The following is a 23,300-nucleotide window of genomic DNA, read 5'->3' on the forward strand; positions in this document are numbered from 1 at the left end:
CAATCTGCTGAATGCTTGAATAGAAGGAAATGCTGAACAAGAAAGAATTTTTTTCGTTCTGCTTGATGGTCTTTGAGTTGGGACATTGGTCTTTTCTTGCCTTTGGTCATACTAGATACTTCATTGGCTTTCCTGGTTCTCTGGCCTTGCAGAGATGGGGGCTTCTCAGCTTCCATAATCGTGAGAGTCAATCCCTGATTAAAAAAAAAAAAAAAAAAAACAACCCTCCTTCTCTACATGTCCTATTAGTTCTGTTTCTCTGGAGAATTCTACTATAAGTGATGGTCCTCAAAAACTCATAGTCGCCAAGAAACTTGGAATGTAGCATCATTTGGAAATAGTCTTTGCAGATGTATTTAATTAAGAATCAAGAGGAGCTCATACTGAGCTAAAGTGGGCCTTAAGTGCCATGACTATATCCTAAGAGGAGAGGACAATGAGAAAAAATACTCAAAAGAAGGCCATGGGAAGATGGGGGCAGAGATCTGAGTGATTCTGATATAAGCCAAGGAAGCCAACGATCACTGGAGCTACCAGAAGTTAGGAAGAGTCAAGGAAGGAGTCTTCCTCAGAGTCTTTAGAGGGAGCATGCCCCTGCCCACATCTGGATTTCAGAATTCTCTCCTCCAGAACCACGAGAGAACAGATAGCTGTTATTTTTAAGCACCAAGTTTGCGATCATCTGTTATAATGTCCCTAGAGAAGGAATACAGGGGGTTTCTGGGAAAGGTCCTTCACCCAAATAAGAGGCTGACAGGGAGAAAAGAAAATGTTGGTGGACGAGGACATGGCAAAAGATTCCATGTGGCTGAGGCACAGGCTGGGTGGTGACTCAAGGTCCAAGAAGAGCCTCAAGAGGTAGTAGGGTTCAGGTCTCCATCCCTGGAAGCACTGAGAAGCAGACGTGAAGGACCATGTCAAGGGAATTAGGAGTGAAAAAGTGAAACCATTTTCTGAAATAACATGCTCTCTCTCCCTTTCTCTCTCTCTCAAATAAAGAAACACATCTTTAAAAAAGAAGACTGAGGGGCACCTGGGTGGCTCAGTGGGTTATAGCCTCTGCCTTCAGCTCAGGTCATGATCCCAGTGTCCTGGGATCAAGCCCCGCATTGGGGTTTCTGCTCAGCAGGTAGCCTGCTTCCTCCTCTCTTGCCTGCCTCTCTGCCTACTTGTGATCTCTGTCTGTCAAATAAATAAATAAAATCTTAAAAAAAAAAGAAGACTGAAATATTTTCCCCTCCCAAACCGATCGAAGAGAACCATACACATTTGGAAAAAGCTGTTTGAGAACATGAGTCCCAGCAGACATTTCATTCTCTATTCTGGGCACAGTATATCAAAGATGTTAGGCTCGTCTTGTTGCCTTTTCAGTCATTCTCTTGTCCCCTATCACACCATCGAGAAGAATATTGTATTAAATGCGAATTCTCATTGTTATGACTTAATGAGCTACTTCTGAGGAAGCGGTTTCACCAACCCATGAGAAAGGTCTGGAATGGCTAGGGCTGAATCGAGGCTTAGGTCACCCAGCTGAAACTAATGTCAACGTTTCAGTTACTCATTTCTGTCCTCCAGCCTCTCGGACACACCTCCCCTGGTTCCTAGGCAACCACAGCTTTCTGCACTTAGTCCACATTAAGCAGGAACTCTTCTGTGTGAATTTGGAAACATCTATTTTAATGAGAAAGCAATCGTGAGCCGAACCAGATTGTTATCTTTGTTATGAAGTAGGACACAACGCAGGGGACTTCTCTATTTTTCAGAACGCGGATTAATAACACTTGACTGACAACCTTCATGTTTGCAGGTACAACCGACACAAGAGCCTCAGAGCGGGAGGCTGTGGGAAACCTCAGAGGAATCCTTTTTATCAGATGGAGGAATTCCCTTTAAGAACTGCGTCTGGGACAGGGATTCACAAGCCCTGCTTCTCAGGCCCCTTTTTTGCTCTATAGACGGTGGGGAGTGGGGATGGTGGGGGTGTGGGCTGGGGTGGGGGATGGGAGGGTGTTTATATCCGGGTAATTTTAGCACTGTACTCAATGTCTGCAAATGTTTCTTGCCAAAGAGACTTATGAAGCGCTGGGGAAATTGCCAGGGATTCAGGAGGTGGCATGCTTCGTGTTACTCGTGGTGGCACTGTTGACCACGCAGGAGGTTCCTGAGCCGAGCAGGGCTCTGTCTGTGCAGGTATCAAACGGAAGTCTCCCAAATTGAGGTCATGAGAGGCTCATTTGCAGTCACTGAATGGGAAGAAGGGAGCCTTCTCTGGAACACGATGAGCTTTTTTTTTTTTTTTTTTTTTTTTAAATCTCCAAATGTGCCTTCCGTGGATGCTACTAGTCTGGGAAGAAATTCAACTTCAGAGCTATTCGTACACGTCAGAAAGGGACAATGTCATAATAAGAACATGCTCTTAGAAAAAGACAGCCACCTCATTTATCTTTCTATGCAACTAGAACTGGAAGAAAAATTATGGCAAATATTTATTTGAGTCTGAACGTGTATTCTACACACACATAAACACAGAAAAACTTCCAGCCCACTGTTACGGAATTGTAAAGAGTGACAGAAAAGAGAGCTAAGGTATTCATCTATTTTGATTATTTGAAACTATCTGATTCACAGTGGAAGATTTTGCTGAAATAAAGTGTACAGATTTAAAAGACAGGTTTTGAAAGTTCTAAAAATCAACTTATGGTTGAAATATAGGCTAAAACGATAAACCGTCACTCATATGAATGCACTAACATCAAAGCACGTTATGATTAACTTTTGTAAACACATAATAATCCTTAGTTTTCGATAGGAAAGCATTGTTCCATCCATTCTTCTGACGATCACAGTTTTAAAAATCATACTTACATAAAGGTAAATAGCATCCTGCAAACTCTTCTAGGAAATTAAAGGGGAAATCGGCACACAAAAGATAACTCAACAAGCAGGGACATAACCTGGGGCTGTGAATAGAACTATTTTTTCAAAGATACTATAAATTTATTTTACTCAAAGATAGACACTGCAGTATACCTATGATACTTGGTTTTTTTTTTTTTAAATTCTTTTTCACTCTGTAATATGAAAAAGTTATCCATACAACAGCAGGAGACCAGAGACACAGGCCTCTATCTTTCTGTTTTTTAATAGATGGGGTATTTATAGATTTTACTATTTTACATTTTTAAAAGAAACGAATATGCTACAATCCCTTTAGCTGCCATTTTTAGGGTCACATTCCGACTGTCGGCACCTGGACTCTTTTGGTCTTCCCATTCAAGGGCAGTTTACAGCTTTTGTGCTGGGGTCTCATACACGTGCACACCAGACAATAAGCAGGATGTGATCCGGGAAGGCATCTCTGCTGTTGCTCAGCGGTATGTCCAACACCTAGCAAAGCTCCTGATAAGTACTTGATGAACAGTAAATCTACTTCTTTGTATTGTAAATAAACCCCAAATCGACCTTGTTTTCTTAGTCTTTTTTTGCATGTTGGAACTCCTCTCAGAGGATAATAAGATCAAGAATATACTAATACTGGCTAGTTGTATGATGGACAGGAGGTAGGTGGTAGGAGACTCACCCAGGTCCTAGACGTGACTTTGCCGCTAATTTGGGGGATTGTACTTAACCTCTTGGCCTCAACTTTTGCAAATGTAAAATTAAGAGTTGCTATGGTCTCCATGTTTGTGTTGTCCTGAAATTCATACCTTGAAATCCTAATGCCGGATGTGATGGTATTACAATGTGGGGATCTGGGGTTGATTAGGTCATGGGGGTGGAGCCCTCATGGGTGGGATGAGTGCTTTTATAAAGGAGGCCTAGCAGGACTCCCTAGCCCCTTCTGCATGTGAGGACACAGAGAGCAAGGGGCTGCTTTGAACCAGGAAATGGGCCCTCACTAGAATGTGACCCTGCTGGTTGGTGTCTTGATCTTGTACTTCCCAGCCTGTGGAACAATGAGAGATAAATCTCCATCTTTTATAAGTTGCCCAGTCTCTGGGATTTTGTTATAGAGGCTTGAATGGAATAAGACAGGGGTCCAGGTTAAATAATCTGAAATATCCTTTCTGATACTTAAATCCTGTGATTCTAAGACATAATCTGTGGCAAATCAAAGTAGGATGTTACCTGAAATAATTATGACTTATTTATCTCAGGCCCCCAGGGGCCTAGCTCAGAGCCTGGGAACCTCAGAGATGTATAATATATATTTAAAGAAAAAATGAGTAAATAATCATTATAGGTATAAATGTGGCCTAAGCATCATCAGGATTTTTCACCAGTGGAAGAATCCCTTCTTTATGGATACTGACTTTTGCAATTAAAATTAAGTCAGAGAGTGGTTTGGACAAATTTTTAGTTTTATTCATACCAGTTATTATTCTTATACATGGTATTTGAATAGTGTGATTTTTAGAAAAATTCAGAACACAGTTATGTACTCTGTTAAGAAGGGCCAACAGTGTTATGCCTACGGAATTTTTATTTTCATACAAATTTTTATAATTAATTATAAATATTCATTTTGTAAATATTTTTAAGGAGAAAAAAGAAAAGGGGGCAGAAATCCTTGCCTTCAAAAGGCCCAAGCACTGGTGGTGATTCTATATAACATATAGCCCTAAAATTCTATCAGTCAATAGTGTTAAGACATCATTTCCGAGCTTCATCAATACATGAGGTTTTTGCATAATCTCAGAACCACAAGGTGCTGTACCTTTGACAATCTTGTTCCACAGAAATAGTCCTAATTTTAGCATCAGCCTAAGCATAAACTTATTTGCCAATGAGAAACAGATCTATAGACTTATAAATAGCTTGCTTCTCAGGAAGTATTTTAAATGGAAAATTCTAGCATTATATTACATACATATTCTTCTTCTAGGATTAAACTGGAAAGCTCTTTTAGTGAGGCAGTTTGCTGCAGAGGAAAGATAGGACTTCACACTCTCATTCTGCCACTTAGCAGATATGTGACATTGGCAAGTTATCTACTCTCTTGGAACCCTAGCTTTCCTATCTGAATAAGGAGGGAAACAATAGCTAATTTGAGAGGATATTATGAAAATTAAATTAGATGATGTTCAGGGAGCACATGCTTGGGTGCTTGGCTCAGTGCCACCAGATCCCCTCTGTAAGGTGATCTAAGGGAGCTCTTCCATTGCTAGTAATGCTGGACAAAGTGCTATGATCTTCATTTACCACACTCGAAGCACGTAAGCACATCTCCAAATAAAAGTCCCCAGATTTCATTCAAAACCAAAAAAGGAGGCTGCTGTGAGCTTGGTATAGGTGATTCAAAGAGAAAGAAAATACTTGGCATTTGTCCTTGGTGAAAATTTTAGAGGGAAGATAGACAGATAACAGGAGAAATGGCATGAGGCTGTGAGTGATTGAATGAGATCCCTTTTCTTTCTCTTATCTACAACTGGAGCTGATCTGGTAATGGCCTAAAGGGCCATGTGAATTCAGAGAAAGACAGATGACAACTGCTGACCCGGGAGGAGGTCATCAATGACTTCAGTGAGATGGTAGCAGAAACGGCTCTGATGGATCTTGCACAAGGACTGGGATATCGCAAGTCCCCGGAGAGTGCCTGTGTGTACATGGGTGACGGGTTTGCAGAGGAGCACGAATGCCAGGAGTGTCTAGGCAGAGGAACCAGCGTGAGCAAAAGTCAAAGCACAAACAGCACGGCTTAGAGAAGGTGGATCAGATGGTTCCTGAGCTAGCCAAGATCAACTGATGAGGAGCAAAGTGGACCTTGAAGCTCAAGAGGTCTGTTGTGCCTGTATTGTGACACACTAGGGAGTACATGGGATGGATTTTGTTCTGCAGTCGATGGGGCAGCCAGCACTGGCTTCGAGACTGAAGTGGCTTAGGGTGATTAGATCTTGCTGGCTCCTGTTCATTGGGCACCTGTGATGTACCAGAAACTGTGTTTTGTTGTTTTATGGATCTCCTTTTCTAGTCTTCATGACAAATTATACATAACTTTTCAGGTAAGGATCTAAGACTCTGAGAGGTCAAGCAACTCACTGCTCAAGATTATACATTCTTCAATGGAGCAAATGAAATAAAAGGAGGAATAGGATTTTTAAAATATGAATTTCAGGTTAAACCATTAAAGCATGGGACTAATGAAATTTGAATGTAAATTAGGAAGTTGATTTAGACGGCCATGTTTTAAAAGGAGAATAGGAACACTGAAAGAGGGAATTTGTGGTTCAAAGTGAGGCCATTCAAGATTCGGGTGAGATCTCTTAATATATACGCATGTTCTGAAATGATGTAAGATTTTTAATAATAAAAAAATATTGCTTCTGTGTTTGAAAGATACTTCATGATTATATTACATGAGAGAGAGTGAGTGTAATAATAAAACATATTGCTTCTGTGTTTGAAAGATACTTCATGATTATATTACATGAGAGAGAGTGAGCGTAATAATTAAGAGTGCAGGGTCTGGGGCGCCTGGGTGGCTCAGTGGCCTCAGCCGCTGCCTTCGGCTCAGGTCATGATCTCAGGGTCCTGGGATCGAGTCCCGCATCGGGCTCTCTGCTCTGCAGGGAGCCTGCTTCCTCCTCTCTCTCTCTCTCTGCCTGCCTCTCTGCCTGCTTGTAATCTCTCTCTGTCAAATAAATAAATAAAATCTTTAAAAAAAAAAAAAGAGTGCAGGGTCTGAAGCCAGACTGCCTAGATTTGAATTTTTACCCCTAACTTAACCTCAGCAGATGATTTAACTTCCTTGGCCCTAGTTTCCTTTTCTTTAAATAAGGAGATATAATATTACCTATTATATTACATAGGATTGTTTAAGCATGAAATGAAGTATATGTCTATATAGAATAGTGTTTGGCATAAAGTAAGAACTCAGTAAGCATTAGCTATCCTTGCTTTGGGCCTTAGTCTTCATTCCCCAGCCATTTATTTAGAAATTATCTACAGTGAACCAAGGATTAGGTCAGTTTCCAGGAATACCAAGCATGGATTACAGATGATTTCTGCCTTTAAACACATCTGATTCTTTCCATTATCATACTTTGTGGCTCAGCAGAGATACTCCTGATTACCTCTTGTTCAAAGCACTTTCCTGCACTATTTCAGCACCAGTGATTTAAAATTTCCATTTACAATGGAGAGTAAGGAATAATACCTCCTCTCCTCCACCCTTCCCCCAATATGACATTAAGAGCTGTTCAGCCTGAGCTTTCCTTTATGACGTGTTTCCCCTGACCAACTAGGCAACATCATGAAGTTAGTGAGATTAGTTCCATAGCCCCCTCCTACTTATGTGTACCAAATCCTGAGAAGCTGAGTGTTTACTCCCTCAGGAGTCTCTGGCCTGCTAATTTATTAGACTTATGTGTGATGTACTATGTATTATTAATGGATGCATTTCTTTCCCCAAGAGTATTTTTTTTTCTAAATATGACTTTATAAAGCCTCATTTCCATAAGATGGAGAGAAATGTTAATGATTAGAATCTTCAGTGCTGTACCAAACCTAAGGAAGCTTTGTTTGGAGAATATCAGTTATGCAGTGCATCTTAAACCGCACCATAAAGCTATTCATTCCCGTGTCTCTCAATTTCGGGTTATCAAGGGATCCAAGTAATTCTGCTTGTGATGGCATTTTCACATTGTCTGAAAGGATTCTCAATTAGGCATTGCAGGTTTAACATTGACATTGTTTGAACAAATGAAAATTGTTGGTAGGAGGGACACCCTGCCCTTTTGAAGGTACCCACAATATATTAAAATGGACAGATGAATAGACATGATAACCTCTGAGAAAAGATTGAAAAGGAAAATGTCTACATAAATAAATGAGAAGGAAATAAAAAAAGCAATGTTTAAGCATTCAAATAACTCAGGGAAGTGATTTCATGAAAAGCTACTTTAATATTAAGGAAGCCCTTTATAGGGGGGTATTGTTTACCTGCCCAAAAAGACAGATACAAAGTGGCATCCGATCACTTAACTTTCTAACAGAGTCAGTATCTATTATAGGAAATGGGAACTTATCAGATCATAAGGCATCTTCAAGTAGCAGATAACAATTACCAAAAGAGAGAGGTCAGATCCATAGTCAAAGAGATCTGAAGCTCTGGACTTAAATGTGAATGCAGAAATGGGACTGAGGCCTGAAGAAGCAGCTCTTATCTGTACTTTGTGAAATGAATTTAAAAACTAAAAATCATATTTGGTACATATCTGGGAATTTTTTTAGAAGATTTTATCTATTTATTTGAGAGAGAGAGAGAGAGAAAGCACACAAGCAAGGGAGGCGCAGAGGACGAGAGAGGAGCAGACTCCCTGCTGAGCAGGAGGCCCAACTCCATCTCAGCGTCCTGGGATCACAACCTGAGCCAAAGGCAGCCGCTTATCTGACTAAGCCACCTAGGTATCCCCATTTCTTCCCCATTTCTGAGAATTTAAAAATTTTCCTATTAATTTAATATGCAAAATAAGAATATGGCGATTTTGTTAGCAGCAACAAATTAATGCTACAACATTGTATGGCTTAGAATACGGCTTTTGATATATTAAGTTAAATTTTTTTCAGTGTAGAAAAATCCAACTCTATGTTTAACTTGAAGTATACCTCCTGAGAATCATTTTTCTTGGCAGAAGCAAGTAATCCTTGTTCATTTTTTCCTCTAATACTTGTGGGAGAAATTAATGAGGGCCTGGTTGGTCAATTAGAATCTAACCAAGAAAAGGGAAAACACTCTAAATATTTTAAACAGATGGAATTTAATCTAGAGAAATGGTTACATGGATGATGGAAGAATTTTGAGCTAAACAGGGGATCAATTGGGAGATCAGCAGAGGCAGGAGGCCAAAGGCATTACCACCCACAGGTCCCAAGGGAGAAAGGGAAGAGGTGATATTAGTGGAGCTCAGAGTTCAAGGTCACGGGGGGAAGCTGGAGACTATGGGGTGAGTCTTGGTGGGAGGAAATACTGCCCATAGGGGTCAGTCCCCATGGAACCAGTAGAGTAGGAGCAGAGCAAGGAATGGACGAGAAGGTAAAAGCTGCTACAGACCAGCAGAACTGGAAAACAGTGTTCAGTAAGCATGTTTCTCATTTTCATTTTCTCCTCCAGAGTGTTATGCTAGGTGAACTGATTTACTGATAGTTTTAAAGCACTCTACACTTGGCGCCTGGTAAGTATGTTCCAAAAATATCTTGTAGATCAATGAAATCACCATTTTAGTTCCACATATAATCTCAATAAAACAAATTTACACATCTCAAAGATTATGAGAGAATGAGCACCTTTACTTTGAAGTTAATAAAAAGTATAAAGGAAACATCAGTATCTTCTGGTTTAGATTGAGAAAAGTGGTCAATGCTCTATCAGTTGCATTGTTCTATTCGGAATTGTGAACAGAGATTTATTCTGACATTCTGGAAATCACCATTCTTCAAAGTAGATCATAAAACCACACTTTGAAAACTGGACTCTGGAAAAGGTGGAAAACCACGCAATTTCCTAAAGAAGACCACCACTCAGTTGCTCCATTCCTTTCCATTCTGCTGAGAAATGATAATGGTAGATTGCTGATTAATAGTAAAGCACCAATTTGCAGGCTTTTGTCTTTTGTAGCATGGCAAGGCAATTATGGATGATGATGTAAAAAATATTTACCCACCCTTTTTATGGCCAAGCAAAACCAAGCTTAATGTGTGTGAGCACATGTGTGTGCTTAATCATGCAGAGTAGTTTAAAAACCACACCTAACCTAAACCATGTCCTACTTGAATTTAAGCAGGAAAAAATCACCCCATGGGCAGCCTCTGGAAAGTTACCCTTCTATTGCACACACAGACTTGGTACTGATTCAATGGTCACTACCGCCATCAAATTTTCCTCTAGCAGTTTTGCCTCATTCTGACTTATTACTCTGATACTAAATCCTTCTACATATTTAAAAAATGAGATGACCTTTAGAATAGAATGAAGTAGTCCAGCATTTGCTTAATGGGAGCCTGGAAGAATGTCAGGGTATCTGTATCTCATACCTCATACTTCAGGAGATTCCTGACAACAACAACAAAACCATGAAAGGCACAGAAACGAAGTCTTTTACCATGTGGCCCCTCACCAGAAGTACAGAACACTGATATCATTCAATCCCATTTTCGTTTCATGCAAAGGAGAGAAGCACTTTTAAGGGAAAATAGTGCAATGTCCACCTTAAATTCTTTGCTTTGGACACACTCACCTAAAATTCAATGAAGAAACAGCATGAACTTTCCAAAACCATCTATTTTCTCTTCTTTGAAATGGCAGTTGACTATGGCATCTAAAGACTTCCCAAGAACTTCATCCAGGGATTGGCAAATCTTATTTATCTGCAACGGGAAAATACACTTTTATTTAGCTAAGCAACTTATACTTACATCTTTATTACAGATCTAGAACATACAGTATTTAACAAATCCCCCCACACTAGTAATGGTCTGTAGTACTCAACTCATAACTTAGTTTTCATTTACCATAAGAAATATTTAGGAAAATGGATATTCATGCTAGAAGTCACTTTACAGATGAGGATAGTGAGGCCAGTGTGTGTGTGTGTGACAGTGGTGACTGTCTAAGATTAAGCAGCTGGTTAGTAACAGACAGTGGCCTTGAACCTTGGGCATCTGATATACCTCTTTAGTTTTAGTTGATTAAAAACCCAGAAAGGGAAAAACATGGAATCTCCTGTCTTTCCCAAGTAAGTAATTTTCTAGAATGTTGTGTCACCATGATTTCTACCAAAGTTAAGGAAATTACAGCTGAGGTCAGAGTCCTCAGACCAGCATTTCCTTTAACGACTTAGGCCTGAGCAATCCTAAGTGGGTATCCTACAAGAGTCGACTACCACACAGGCAACCTGACATTACTTAATGATGCATATGATTTATTACGTTATGTAATAATAACAAATAATAAATAGTTCCTCAAATTGCCCATTAATGTTTTTTAACAAAGCTGAACGATTTTCTCATCTTTTGCCTTCTGGGAAAATTCACAGAGTAAAAGTGGAAGAGAGAGGTTTGAGATGGTAGTTCCCAGAAGATTCCCCCGTGGTGACCCAGGCACCCGCTCACCATCTGCCACCAGCTTATCTTTCCCAACAATCTCTCTCATCCTTCCCTTGTCCCTTCTTCCCCTTACCAACTGCACAGGCTGGATATTACTATCCCAGGGGCTGGCGAGCTTGAAGCTGCAGGGAGTTGAAGCTCAGGAAATCCCATGCTAACATGAAGGAAAAGAGTGGGAAGGGATCACAGATGTTGAAGGGGAGAAGGCGTCTGATGACAGTGGGGGTGGAAAAGGAAGGGGCAGGAGCCTAGTTCTGTACCCCGGATGGGAGAAAGATGCCCTCTGTCTCCAGCCCCACACCTCCACATTCCCTCCCCACTGACTTCTTCAACCCCAGTTCTCCACAAGGATTATGGTAATTATTTTAGCTCTCATGGCTTCTGGCATCCTGTGATTCTAGGTTCCTAGAGAAAATTCTATATAATAACACCCCCTTGCTCTAATCCAAGTTTTCAGATATATTCATTATTGGAGGAGATTTGTCTCACAAGAGATCAAGACATTTTCACAACATAATGAAGCCTTGTTCTATGTCACATTAGAACCCAGCCATCTTTCTCTGTACTTAGATTCTAGATATATACATGGATTTGGCATTTTTTGAGTTAAATGTATATTACAACAGTAGTGCTTTCAACATTTTTTGCTTTCTCAAAGTACATGTTAGCTTTTTTTTTTTTTTTTTTTAAATTGGGGATTCAGGTAAATTAGAGCTATGCATATAGGAATAAGTTATGTATTAAAAATATTCTCTCTCCTTCATGAAGGCAGCTCTGTGAGTTCCAACATCAGGAAATAAAGTGGAATTCTTAAACAATCTTATATGCTTTTGTATAAGACTATAGAATGTATATCACACACAGAGAAACTGACATCTAGCTGTATCTACAATTGAGAGTCACTCAAGATAGCCTTTGGTACTGGCCTGGGGACCTCTTAGGATCGTGCTGTTGGTTTCTGCTCTTCTACTTGGCTACTTGGATTAAGATGTTTTGCATTTTTGTTTTCTGTCTAGGTCCCTGGGTTATCTCAGACTGTAAGAGACTAGGAAGGAGACAATGCTCAGACGGAGATGCTGTATTGAAGTAGCCCATGGATGGCCCAGGCTGCACGCCTTACCCAAGATCTACAACTCCAGTAAAGGTTGTAACTTGAGTGACACCTTGATTGTAAGCTAGCTTGCTTGCTGTTCTTTCTCCACCTAGGAGTGGCTCTGTTTCAGCTTGTCTGGCACAGACAGTGATCAAAAGCAGAGGTTGAATCTGGAGGCAGTTCTCACCCTATCCCTCTTGGCTTTTATCCCGAGATGACTCTAGATCACGCAGAAACCAAATATCTATAATCCTTTCTTTCTTTCTACTCTGAGCCGCAGGGTGATGGTCTCCAAAAGTGCCATTGAATTAAAGGCATCCATCCCACTCTCTCCTCTTGCTGCAGCACACTTGCAAAGCAAAAGTCGCAAGTGAACATTGGGTGGGAATAAAAACAATACCTTCCTCTCTTCGAAATCTGATTTAAATTCTGTATCAGCTACTAAATTCTCATTTGAATAACTTGTGACGAGAAATTAAAATTCAGTGTCATGAGATAAAATACAGTCTCTTTTTTCCTGCTCCCTGAAAAGTGGTCAGTCACTGTCTGATTGAAGGTAGGAGTCCATATCTTACCACAAGAGAAAGTATTTTGTTAATTTGGGGTGCCTTATTTTAGACATACGGGTTGGGCAGAAGTGGCAGGAGGCTTTTTGCTTAATAAAATAAACCCCTCAACACAGAACACACAAAAATAGAAAGGGCTGCCTAAAAAGGATAGTAATTTTTACACTAATGGTATCAGCTCAACTGAAGGCTCAGTAATATCACCTGTGATGGTGGGATTCTGTCAAGCATGTGCATTCCTTACACAAGGATGGTGGAAGTGGTCCCGCCCACCTGAGATCACGTGGGAGCCAACGAGCTATTAGACTGGAGTGGAGTTAATAATCACATTTTTGTCTATATTTATGTTCTTGCTGATCTTCCCACCTAAAATAGTACTCCCTCCTCATGATCTACTGATCACCCTGATACATTCTCCCACATAGCACGTCAACTATTATTATTTATTCATTGTTCGTCACTTCACATTAGAATAGAAGCTCCACAAAGGCAGGAATCTTGTTCACTACTATGTCCCTGATGCTTTGAACACTGCCTGACACAGAGCAGGCCCGTAGTACTATTTATGGCATGAATAATACATAAAGATTTGAATTTCTCTCTCTCTCTTTTTTACAATTCTCTTTTCTCATAAATAATTGGCCCAGTTTCCTCTTTCTTACCCCTATCAGTTTGCACCATGCTGAAAATAGTTTCATCACAGTTGGAGGAATTCAAAGGCCTTTACTCACATTGAGAAAAATAAAGAAAACAAGTAGGCACTTTGTCTATTTTCACTGTTATGTAGGAGAAAGATCGTCAACGGATTAAAAGGCGGATGGGAGATGGTGCTCTCCAGTGTTTATGCCCTCGTCTTCTTTTTTAGCTATGCTTGGGAGACTACTGTGCCACGATTCTAATCTACTAGATTTCAGAAGTTGGAAGGGAGCTCGCTTTCAGATCCCATCCAGATCATAGGGGGCCTGTTCCATGTTATGAGAAGCAGCTACAGGTGATGATGACCATAGACTTGCAAGGGGTGTTCCAGAGAAATGCAAAGACGGAGAGCCACACGGCATTCAGAAACATATGAAACTCTGTCTTTTCTGGTGTTTGACATTTTCCTTTGGCAATAAATTGTAGGGGCTATTAAAGGATTTTGGCTAAGAATGATGAAAGTCACTTGAGAAACAGTATCTACTTATCTAAATAATTTCTCAACAACTGACATAGGTTGTGTTTGTTTATGAGTGACTTTTTGTTGTCATATTCACAATTGGCATGCTACGGACTCATGCCAGAGCTGAGGCCGAGCTCAGGGTCCTGGCCACCTCTCTTCAGCAGATACAACATCAGCCAGATCCTCAATGACAAAGAAGCTGGAAGGGGAGGAGAAACAATTCTGAAAGGTCCCCGCAGCATATTCTGGCGCTATGGAAAGGGGACAGAACTGTCATCAGAAGTTGGGGGTTTATTTTTGTCTCTCTACTAAGTATTGGACAAGTCATTTACTGTTAACTGGGTTTCTGTTTTTTCAGAGTAAACTGAGAGTGTTGGTCTAGACCGATGGTTCTCAACCCTGAGGTGGTTTTGAACCACCTCAGGGACATTTGGTGATGTCAGAGGTATTTTTAGCTGTGGAGGGAAGAGAGGTGCAACCAGCCTCTAGCAGGGATGCTACTGAATATCCTACTGTGTACAGCACAGCCCCCAACAGAAAATAAATGACAGTCATGCCATTCAGAACCATCTAAGCCTGGTGTAGACACTTCCAGTCCCTCCCTATTACCAATATCGTTCTATAATTTTACCACTGGTCCCATCTAGACCTCTGAAGTTGCACAAGATAAGCTTAATTCCCCTTCTGAAGCTTCCTCCAACTCTACATACCACACCGAGCTCCTTCCTCTACCTCCCAGCTCTGTTCTTAGATGCCCTCCACCCCCAGACCTTGATGGTTCCACAACAGCCTCTGAGGTCCTTCCTTATAGCACATGTGTCCGTGTCAAACTGCCAGCGATTTTCTTATGTCTCCATAAGAACATGTGCAACGGGAGGGCAAGGACTGTCTTGTTCATTTCCTCCTCATCTTGAGCACGTCATCTTTCATGAGGGATAATCATCCTCACTACATGTCTGAGTAAATCACTGATCAGTGGAACAATCAGCGAACATGAAGCTCATCATTTTCTCACCTGGTACCTACACAGGCTTGTGATATAAACCTATGCAGATCATCTCACCAGATTATTATTTATTGGCTTAGGAATGTCAAAGTGCCTTAGGAAGCTATAGTAAGATGGCTGTGGGGTAGACACAGACACAAATGGGACTAAATTGGACAAAATTGAGAATCACCCCAGACACAATGATAGTAGGGCAGAGTCAGGGAGAAGACTGCTGGAAAGGAGGACTTTCTGGATGGCTTTAAAGCCAGGGACAGACTAGTGCTCAGGGACACTTGGGCACCCTCTCTATTCTAAGGATTTGTCCTTGTTGACACAGAGTTCAGCCTGAGAACCAGGCAGGTCTTGGCTCTTTCTACATACTTCCTATTAAGGGCATCATAACAGACTATTGCTTCAAGCTCTTACGACGAGAAGGCTGTGGCTCTGGGACAATTGAGCTGTTCAGATCCAGTGTGGTCCCATCACAGAAAGGCAAGATCATAGAGCCTGGTAGACTCCTCCCTCCTGGGATTCTAGGTCCCAAGGGAAGCCCTAGCGAGTCTGGCTGCATCTGTCTCTATGAAGTTCTTATATCTGTCCAAATAAGGACATTAATCTAATTTCAGTGGGAGTTGTACACCTGTCATTTCTGTCTGTCAAATTATAGTCTAACGTTTCAGAAACATGGGATATACCTCACAATTTACAAAACATAGGGGGGCACCTGGGTGGCTCAGGGTTAAGCCTCTGCCTTTGGCTCAGGTCATGATCTCAGCATCGTGGGATGGAGCCCCACATCGGGCTCTCTGCTCGGCGGGGAGCCTGCTTCCCCCCCTCTCCTATCCACCTCTCCACCTACTTGTGATCTCTCTCTCTGTCAAATAAATAAATAAAATCTAAAATAAAATAAAATAAATAAAATAAAAAACATAGGTGCCTATACAAGGAAAGTAGAGTCCTTGCCAGACTGCCCCTCTCCGTTACCTCCTTTCCTACTCCCTGTAACACATCGGAAGACCACGAGAGAATATTTGAGTCAGTGTGAGACAGCAGCGGGCTGCTCAGTTTCCCTCCTGATATTTCACCAACAGACAAGGCTAAAACATCATTCTTCCTCACTTAGGCTAGAATAAGATAAAGCAGAAAGAACAACAACATTTGGACAAAACAGCTGTCAGAGGGAATGGACGTACACGTTCAGCAATGAATGGAGAATTTTTTACAGCATAAAGCCAGAGGCCTGCTGACATTCAGGAGCTCTGAAGGAAAGACTATGGCGACTTGCCTGTCAACATCAGTTCAACCGGGTACGCAGTCAACTGTCTTAAAGTGCCAAGAAGGAAGAAGGGGGTTTATACAGAAAGTCTCAGATCTGTTTTGTGTGCGGCGTTTTTTTCATAGGCACTGCCTTTGTGTTTCTTTCTGTTGTATCCTGTAAAGATAAGGCAGTTGCGTACCCAGATGATATTTGCATTTTAAAAAGACATCCCTCACCCTGTGTGTTTAATGACGTGCACTGCACCTGGCCAGTGCTCCTCAAAGAGGGGTTCAGCCACTATGAACTCACTTAAGGGCCATAGCTTTTTTTCCTCTCTGAAAATAACCAGTGTAAAAAATAATTAGTTATATGCTAGTATTTATGAATAAACCAGTTTAATAAAAATGGATCAAGAGATCCACTTTGGAATACAAAGTTATTTGGTAATCAAAGTAATAACTTTCTTTTTAAGAAATGTGGAAAATATAATACATTATAAAGAAAATTAATTAAAAAAATAAAAAAATAAAGTTAAATGTCACCCACATTATGCTACCCAGAGGCAATCCCTGTGAAGATTTTATACATTTACTTCCTTTTTTTATTTTTTAAGATTTTATTTATTTTTTTGACAGAGAGAGATCATAAGTAGGCAGAGAGGCAGACAGAGAGAGAGAGGGGGAAGCAGGCTCCCCACTGAGCAGAGAGCCCGATGTGGGGCTCAATCCCAGAACTCTGAGATCATGACCTGAGCTGAAGGTAGAGGGTTTAACCCACTGAACCACCCAGGCACTCCTTTACATTTACTTCCAATTAATATATGCATATATGTATTTGCACACACATATGTACACACACATAATTTTTAGTGAAATTGAGGGATTGTAAACTATATATAAATTTGTTGGAAGCTTTTTGTTTGTTTTGCTTTTTGTATTCTATTTTTAGTGATCTATACATATTCAGCATAAGTACTCCCCTCCTTATTTTAAAATATTTATTTATTTAGGGGCACCTGGGTGGCTCAGTTGGTTAAGTGTCTGCCTTTGGCTCGGGTCATGATCCCAGGGTCCTGGGATCTGGCTGCACAATGTGTTCCCTGCTCAACAGGGAGTCTGCTTCCCCCTCTCTCTTTGTTCTACTCCCTGCTCATGACCACCCTAGCTCAAGATTTATTTATTTATTTGAGAGAGAGCGAGAGAGAGCACATGCACCTGGTGGTGGAGGGGCAGAGGCAAAGGGAGAGAGAAAATCTCAAGCATACTCCCCTCTGAGCGCAGAGCCCAATTCATGGCTGGATCTCATGACCCGGAGATGATGACTTAGCCAAAATCAAGAGTTGGATGCTTAACTGACTCAGCCACGCAGGCATCCCAGTACCTCCACTTTATTTGGCTATGAGATTATTTAATCAAACTTCTTTTTTTTTAATTTTAATTTTTTTATTAACATATAATGTATTATTAGCCCCAGGGGTACAGGTCTGTGAATCGCCAGGTTTACTATTTAATCAAACTTCTTAATGAAAGGATACGACATATATGAAGTTATGGGACATCTGTAGTCACGAAATGACTCTTCATTTTCTTTTAGTACTTTAACACACTCACTTTCACACAAACCACATTTCTGCTCCCTTTCAGGGTAAGGCAGGAGATCATCTTTAGTAGTGCTTATTTCGTTATAGAAACCTCTGTTGCACAAAATCCACGTATCCCAAAATATAAGATAAAGAGGAGTCATTTTCCCAGATTACACATTTAAAAAGAGAGTGATTATCTCCTACAGTATCTTTTTAAAAAATACAACTGCAAACCAATGAGTGTCTCCTTTACTCACACAAACAATCAGTAAACTTAAGTATCTCCTGTTTTCTTAGATGAAAATCTCATCTCATGAATTAAGAACATGCAACTAAAACAAATTGCAGGCAATATGCACTCCATAGTGATGACCTCATTAAACCTTTAAAGTCTCCATGTTGAATCTAATTCCAAATAGGGCAAAAAGATTAACATATTTTTGTTGCCCAGGAAAAAAAAAATATATTTACCCAAGATCAGTCTTGTCTCTTGCATACAGTACACCTGCCAATTTGGTCAAAGGGAGAATTAAGTTGAACTTGGAAGGTTAAATCATAATGTGCCAAACATGAATTCAATTAATTTTTAAGAAGACAACTTTTTAATTAGCCACACACAGGTATGTCATAGATTCTACTGAAATCTCCCTGGGAAGACGTGACCAGCATTATCACACTTGGATTTTGTGTTCATTCATTTGTTAAAGTGCTGCCCAGTTTTAAGAGACTAATGATACAATGAGACTTGATGTGAGTGTGTCTGTCTGATTTTACCATGACGTAAAGATCAAAACAAATAGAAAAGAAGAAAGGAAGGAAGTCATGAAACTGGATATAGGAGCGAAAAAAACAAAATTCAAAAAAGATTTTCTAGGACCTTCGCCAGCTATCTTAGTGACACTAAAAATGCCAGGGGGTGGCGGGGGTGGGGACGGGTGCCTCGATAGGGGAGTAAATGTTTGTCTGCAGAGTACCAAACCTCCCACAAATACCCTAAGTTAATTTTTTGTACTAAGACACAGAATTCCACATTTTTGAAAACATTACTCTTCTCTAATAGGCATAAAACCTAGCCATAAAGCTCAAGCTCATAAAACAACATGTATGCAAATGCAGCTGTTATTGGGATGCAATTTCAGTGACAAATTCTCTGGCATGAAAACCAGATTCTTACTTATTTATTTCCTTGCACTATTTCTTGTACATCTTGTTTCCCCAGAAACAAATATTTATGTGAATAATCTGGATGGGTCTTTTCCTAGACAAAGAAATCTTTTTTTTTCTTTCTTTTTTTCTGGAAATCATAAAGGGAAAGAAGGATCTGATTCTGGGAATGAATGCTCAGGCTTTGCCCTTCAGTAATGTACTTCTACCTTGACTGATGGCCTTGAATATGCCATATGCTTAGTAGCCACCTGAGGGCTACTGAGAATCTGACTCACCATTTTCATCTGACTCAGAGGGGAGGAGTATCTTGTTTAAAAATGAAGGTAAAAGATATAGCATTTAATTTGATATGAGTAAGGTGCCATGCCACTTTGAAGTTAAAAAAAGATGCTATTCCCCACATCATAGGGTTCACAGACATTTTGTAGTGAAAACCCCCAAAAGCTTCTGTTTCTGTGTGTTCGATCTATCAATATCTCCTATTAAAAATTGACTTAAAATATTTATTTATTGACTTAAAGTATTTATTTATATATTTATTTATGTAACAATGACAAACCCATTTGATATAACATAAACGATATCTATTTTTAATAAAAATAGCAATATTTTCCCAAAACAAAAATATGTAGTGAGACGTATGGCATGGTTTTACATTTTGGGAAGTCTCTTTAAAAATGTGTGGCTTGGGGCACCTGAGTGGCTCAGTGGGTTAAAGCCTCTGCCTATAGCTCAGGTCATGATTCCAGAGTCCTGGGATGGAGCCCCACATTGGGCTCTCTGCTCAGTAGGAATCCTGCTTCCTCCTCTCTCTCTCTCTCTCTCTGTCTGTCTGCCTCTCTGCCTACTTGTGATCTCTCTCTGTCAAATAAATAAATACAATCTTTAAAAAAAAATGTTTGGCTTAACAGAAAGAAGGTAGCTGGATTTTCCTATCTGCATTTGCATTTATGGCAATAAGTTGTTTTGGTCGAAGAATATGAAGAAACTCCACATTTACACAGACATGCAATTTGCAAAGGTGGTACATGAGAGTCTTTCAGGTGACTGTGGATAGTTTTCTTGCTATGACCCTGAAACTCAGCAAGTGGTTGTTTCTTAAAGGTGAGTGGCAGTGTGGGACCTGAACCACATCAGTGAACTCTGCATAGTTCAGGGCGTTAAAATTCATTATCTGTCTTGTACTTTGTCTAGATTTTTTTACTACTGTATGATTTCATCATAACGTTGGCTCTTTGGGAAGTTTTGGCTCACGGAGGTATGCAGATCTTCCAAATGTTGATGCCTTTCATTGTCAATGACAAAAAGCCCTATTTGTTAATCTCACCATCAATCTCATCAGAAAAGGCTTTTAGGTATTGGGAAGCTGTCAAGTTCATGGTGGCAGATGCGAGCTTTCCAAGATTCCAATTTTTACTTCAGAGTTTGAATTTTATCATTGTCAGAAAATACTATTCGTTTTCTCTGAAGTGACAGGCTGACTTCACTCATTTTCAAGGAAATCGTTGCCAAATACCAGGTCTGAAGAACCATAGTTTGTCTGCCAGCCGTTCTTTCTTAAGTAAATGTATTGTTCTAGAAAAGAAGTGGCTAGTTCAATTTGCGCACCAAACAATTCTACTTGTCGGCAACCACTGTCCCTTAATACATTTTAAGAGCTTTATGCTCACTGCCCATTTCCCCACACAGATTATTAAAAGGATGTGCACTTGAGTTTCAAGATTTAATTAGATTGTTGTTGTTGTTGTTGTTGTTGATGACCCTTTCTTGCTTTATTTTTTACTATAAATGCACAGCAGTGAAGAATTTCTACCAGGAGACATTGGTGCCATTGCCTTGATTGTAATAAGGTGACAGTCGGTTATATCCACCATTACTTCTGCATCATCACTGAAAATGTCCACATGGTAAAAATAGCCAATAACATGTTAGAGTTATTGTTAAAGTAGATCAATCTCAAGGATGCCCTAAGACTGTCTTGGGGACTTCATTTTGAGAATCACTGCCCTAATAGGGAGGGAGTATTGTAAGGTGGTTGAGTGAAGGCTCTGAGATTGAACAGAATCTCTGTGATATTGGGCAAATTACATAGCCACTCTGAGCCCCATGTGCCACACTTTAAAAATAGGAATAACAGATCTTAACTCACAGGGTTGTTCCAAAGATGAAAGAAGATCACTTAGTATAGCCCCTGACATACAGTAAATGCAACAGATGTCAACAATGATTGCTAATATTTATATTACCACCTTTTTTTTTCAGATTTTATTTATTTATTTGACAGAGATCACAAGTAGATAGAGAGGCAGGCAGAGAGAGAGGGGGAAGCAGGCTCCCCACTGAGCAGAGAGCCTGATGTGGGGCTCAATCCCAGGACCCTGGGATCACGACCTGAGCCGAAGGCAGAGGCTTTCACCCACTGAGCCACCCAGGCGCCCGTATTACCACCTTTTAAAAAATATATTTTATTCACTTATTTGAGAGAGAGCACAAGTGGAGGGAAGGGCAGAGGGAGAGGCACAAGCAGACTCCCTGCTGAGCAGGGAGCCAAACATGGGGCTCTATCCCAGGACCCTGAGAGCACAACCTGAGCCAAAGTCGGATGCTTAACTGACTGAGCCACCCAGATGGCCCTGTTACCACTTGTTTTTAAGACCAAGAAGCAATGAAGTGAGTAAATCAGAGTATCTGCTGCACTTGTGGGAATTTGCTTGTGCTACACCAATCCAACTTTATTTCTGCATTTCCTCTGTGTGTACGGAATGGATACAGATGTGCCCCTCCCCCACTATGTTGAGTACAAAGATTTTCCCTACAAATGCCGATCTTACAAATCCTTGTGTAGTCAGTTATGAAAGGTATTTCCTAGTAGTTAGAGTTAGTGGTGACAAATGAGAGATGGTATCTTGACAGGAACCCATGATCTCCCAATCCCTTATCATGTGTGGGAGGCAGGTATTACCAACCGTTTACAGTATGATCAGAAAGCTAGATCACGAGGAGTCAAAGGACCCTTTTGCCTAAGACCTAGAACAAACACTTGAGAAATGTGTTTCCAACAATGTTTACCCTTGTCTGGATCTCAGTCCTCTAGATTTTACCACTTTGTGAAGAAAATTGAATTCAAGGAAATGGACGCTAAGGAGAAAAGGGGAAAAGAGGGTATTTGCTTCAACAAAGGGCAAGGTGTGTGTGTGTGTGTGTGTGTGCCCACGCATGCATGTGTGTACACACACGTGCATCTGGATCTTGTACTCTGACAAAGAGACTGAGTGCTGGAGAATGCTAAGCTCCTAGGCCCATATAACTGATGGAAATGGGTAAATACGTAGGCAGAAGCCCAGGAGAACCCAGACACAACGTGCCTACATATTTTACCCCTATGAATATTTTTTTACTACGTCAAAGAAATATGCTCTCTCTTACTTTCCTTGAAATTATAAGAGATTCTGTTGGCCTATGTTTTATTTTTACCGCTTTTGATAGTGACCTGAGTGGAAAAAAAAAAAAAAAACCACAAAAAACCCAGACAACAAAGCTTTTTACAACAAGAAAACAACAATGCAATCTTATTTATATCTGATATTTGATTTCAGTGTTGGGAAAAATAAAAGGATGGTAGTGATGGAATTGAAATGAAGAGCTTGTGCCCCGTGTAAGGACAGCACCTCCCTTTGGCTGTGCTCTATCACCACTCACTGGGGGTTCAAGGGTGGGAACAGAGGATAGAGAGGAGCCTCGATCTCCCCCTAGTGGTAGGAAAGTGCCAAAACAACAAACCGAACACAGTTCAGCTCCCGTGTATGTGAAACTCACTAAAATCAGCAAAGCCAACTCTGGCTATTCCCTGTGAGATGTGAGTCATATGGTAATTTTAATGTTTAGTGCATATTAGACTGTACAGACATGTATAGATGAGTCTAGTGTGAAGGATCATCTCACCCACAAGCCAGAGCTGTATCGAGTAGTTACTGGTTAATTTGATCCCCGTTTTAAGTATTTAATAGTAGCTTAGTCTTTATTAATTGATGGAGGAAAACTTATATCCCTTTGCTTAGAATTTTAATTTGAGGAGAACATTTTTAGGATGGGGAATGGGATAAATTTGGCAATTTTGAGACAAAATTAAATAGAATGTTAAATAGATCAGTAATACAGAGCTAATAAAGGTTCTTGAGAAAGTAAAAAAACATATCCCATGACAGCCTTGTTTTATTTGGATACCCATGCTGCCTTATAACATAGTCCCCAAGAATTATATGCCTGAAGCTCAAATGTCAACTTTCAAGGATGGTTCCCTCTGAAGACTCATTTCCTTGCTGCTTTGCCCTCCTTGACACCCTCAGATAATCTAGTGAACTGAAGTACAATTGCTTTAGAAGCT

At 40.4% G+C, this 23,300-nt stretch overlaps 1 protein-coding gene across 23 annotated transcripts in view; it reads right to left on the reverse strand.

Annotated features, from left to right (window-relative positions):
* DTNA (dystrobrevin alpha) overlaps nucleotides 1–23,300 on the reverse strand; it is a 355,640-nt gene that overhangs the window by 182,220 nt on the left and 150,120 nt on the right. For all 23 annotated transcript variants that reach the window (XM_044243173.1, XM_044243174.1, XM_044243176.1 and 20 more), the window contains exon 2: nucleotides 10,236–10,365. The gene's annotated coding sequence lies outside the window, so the exon portion shown is untranslated. The remainder of the gene's footprint in view (nucleotides 1–10,235; nucleotides 10,366–23,300) is intronic.

The sequence above is a fragment of the Neovison vison genome, chromosome 3, assembly GCF_020171115.1.
Source record: "Neovison vison isolate M4711 chromosome 3, ASM_NN_V1, whole genome shotgun sequence".
In the NCBI taxonomy this organism is placed as follows: Eukaryota; Metazoa; Chordata; class Mammalia; order Carnivora; family Mustelidae; genus Neogale; species Neogale vison.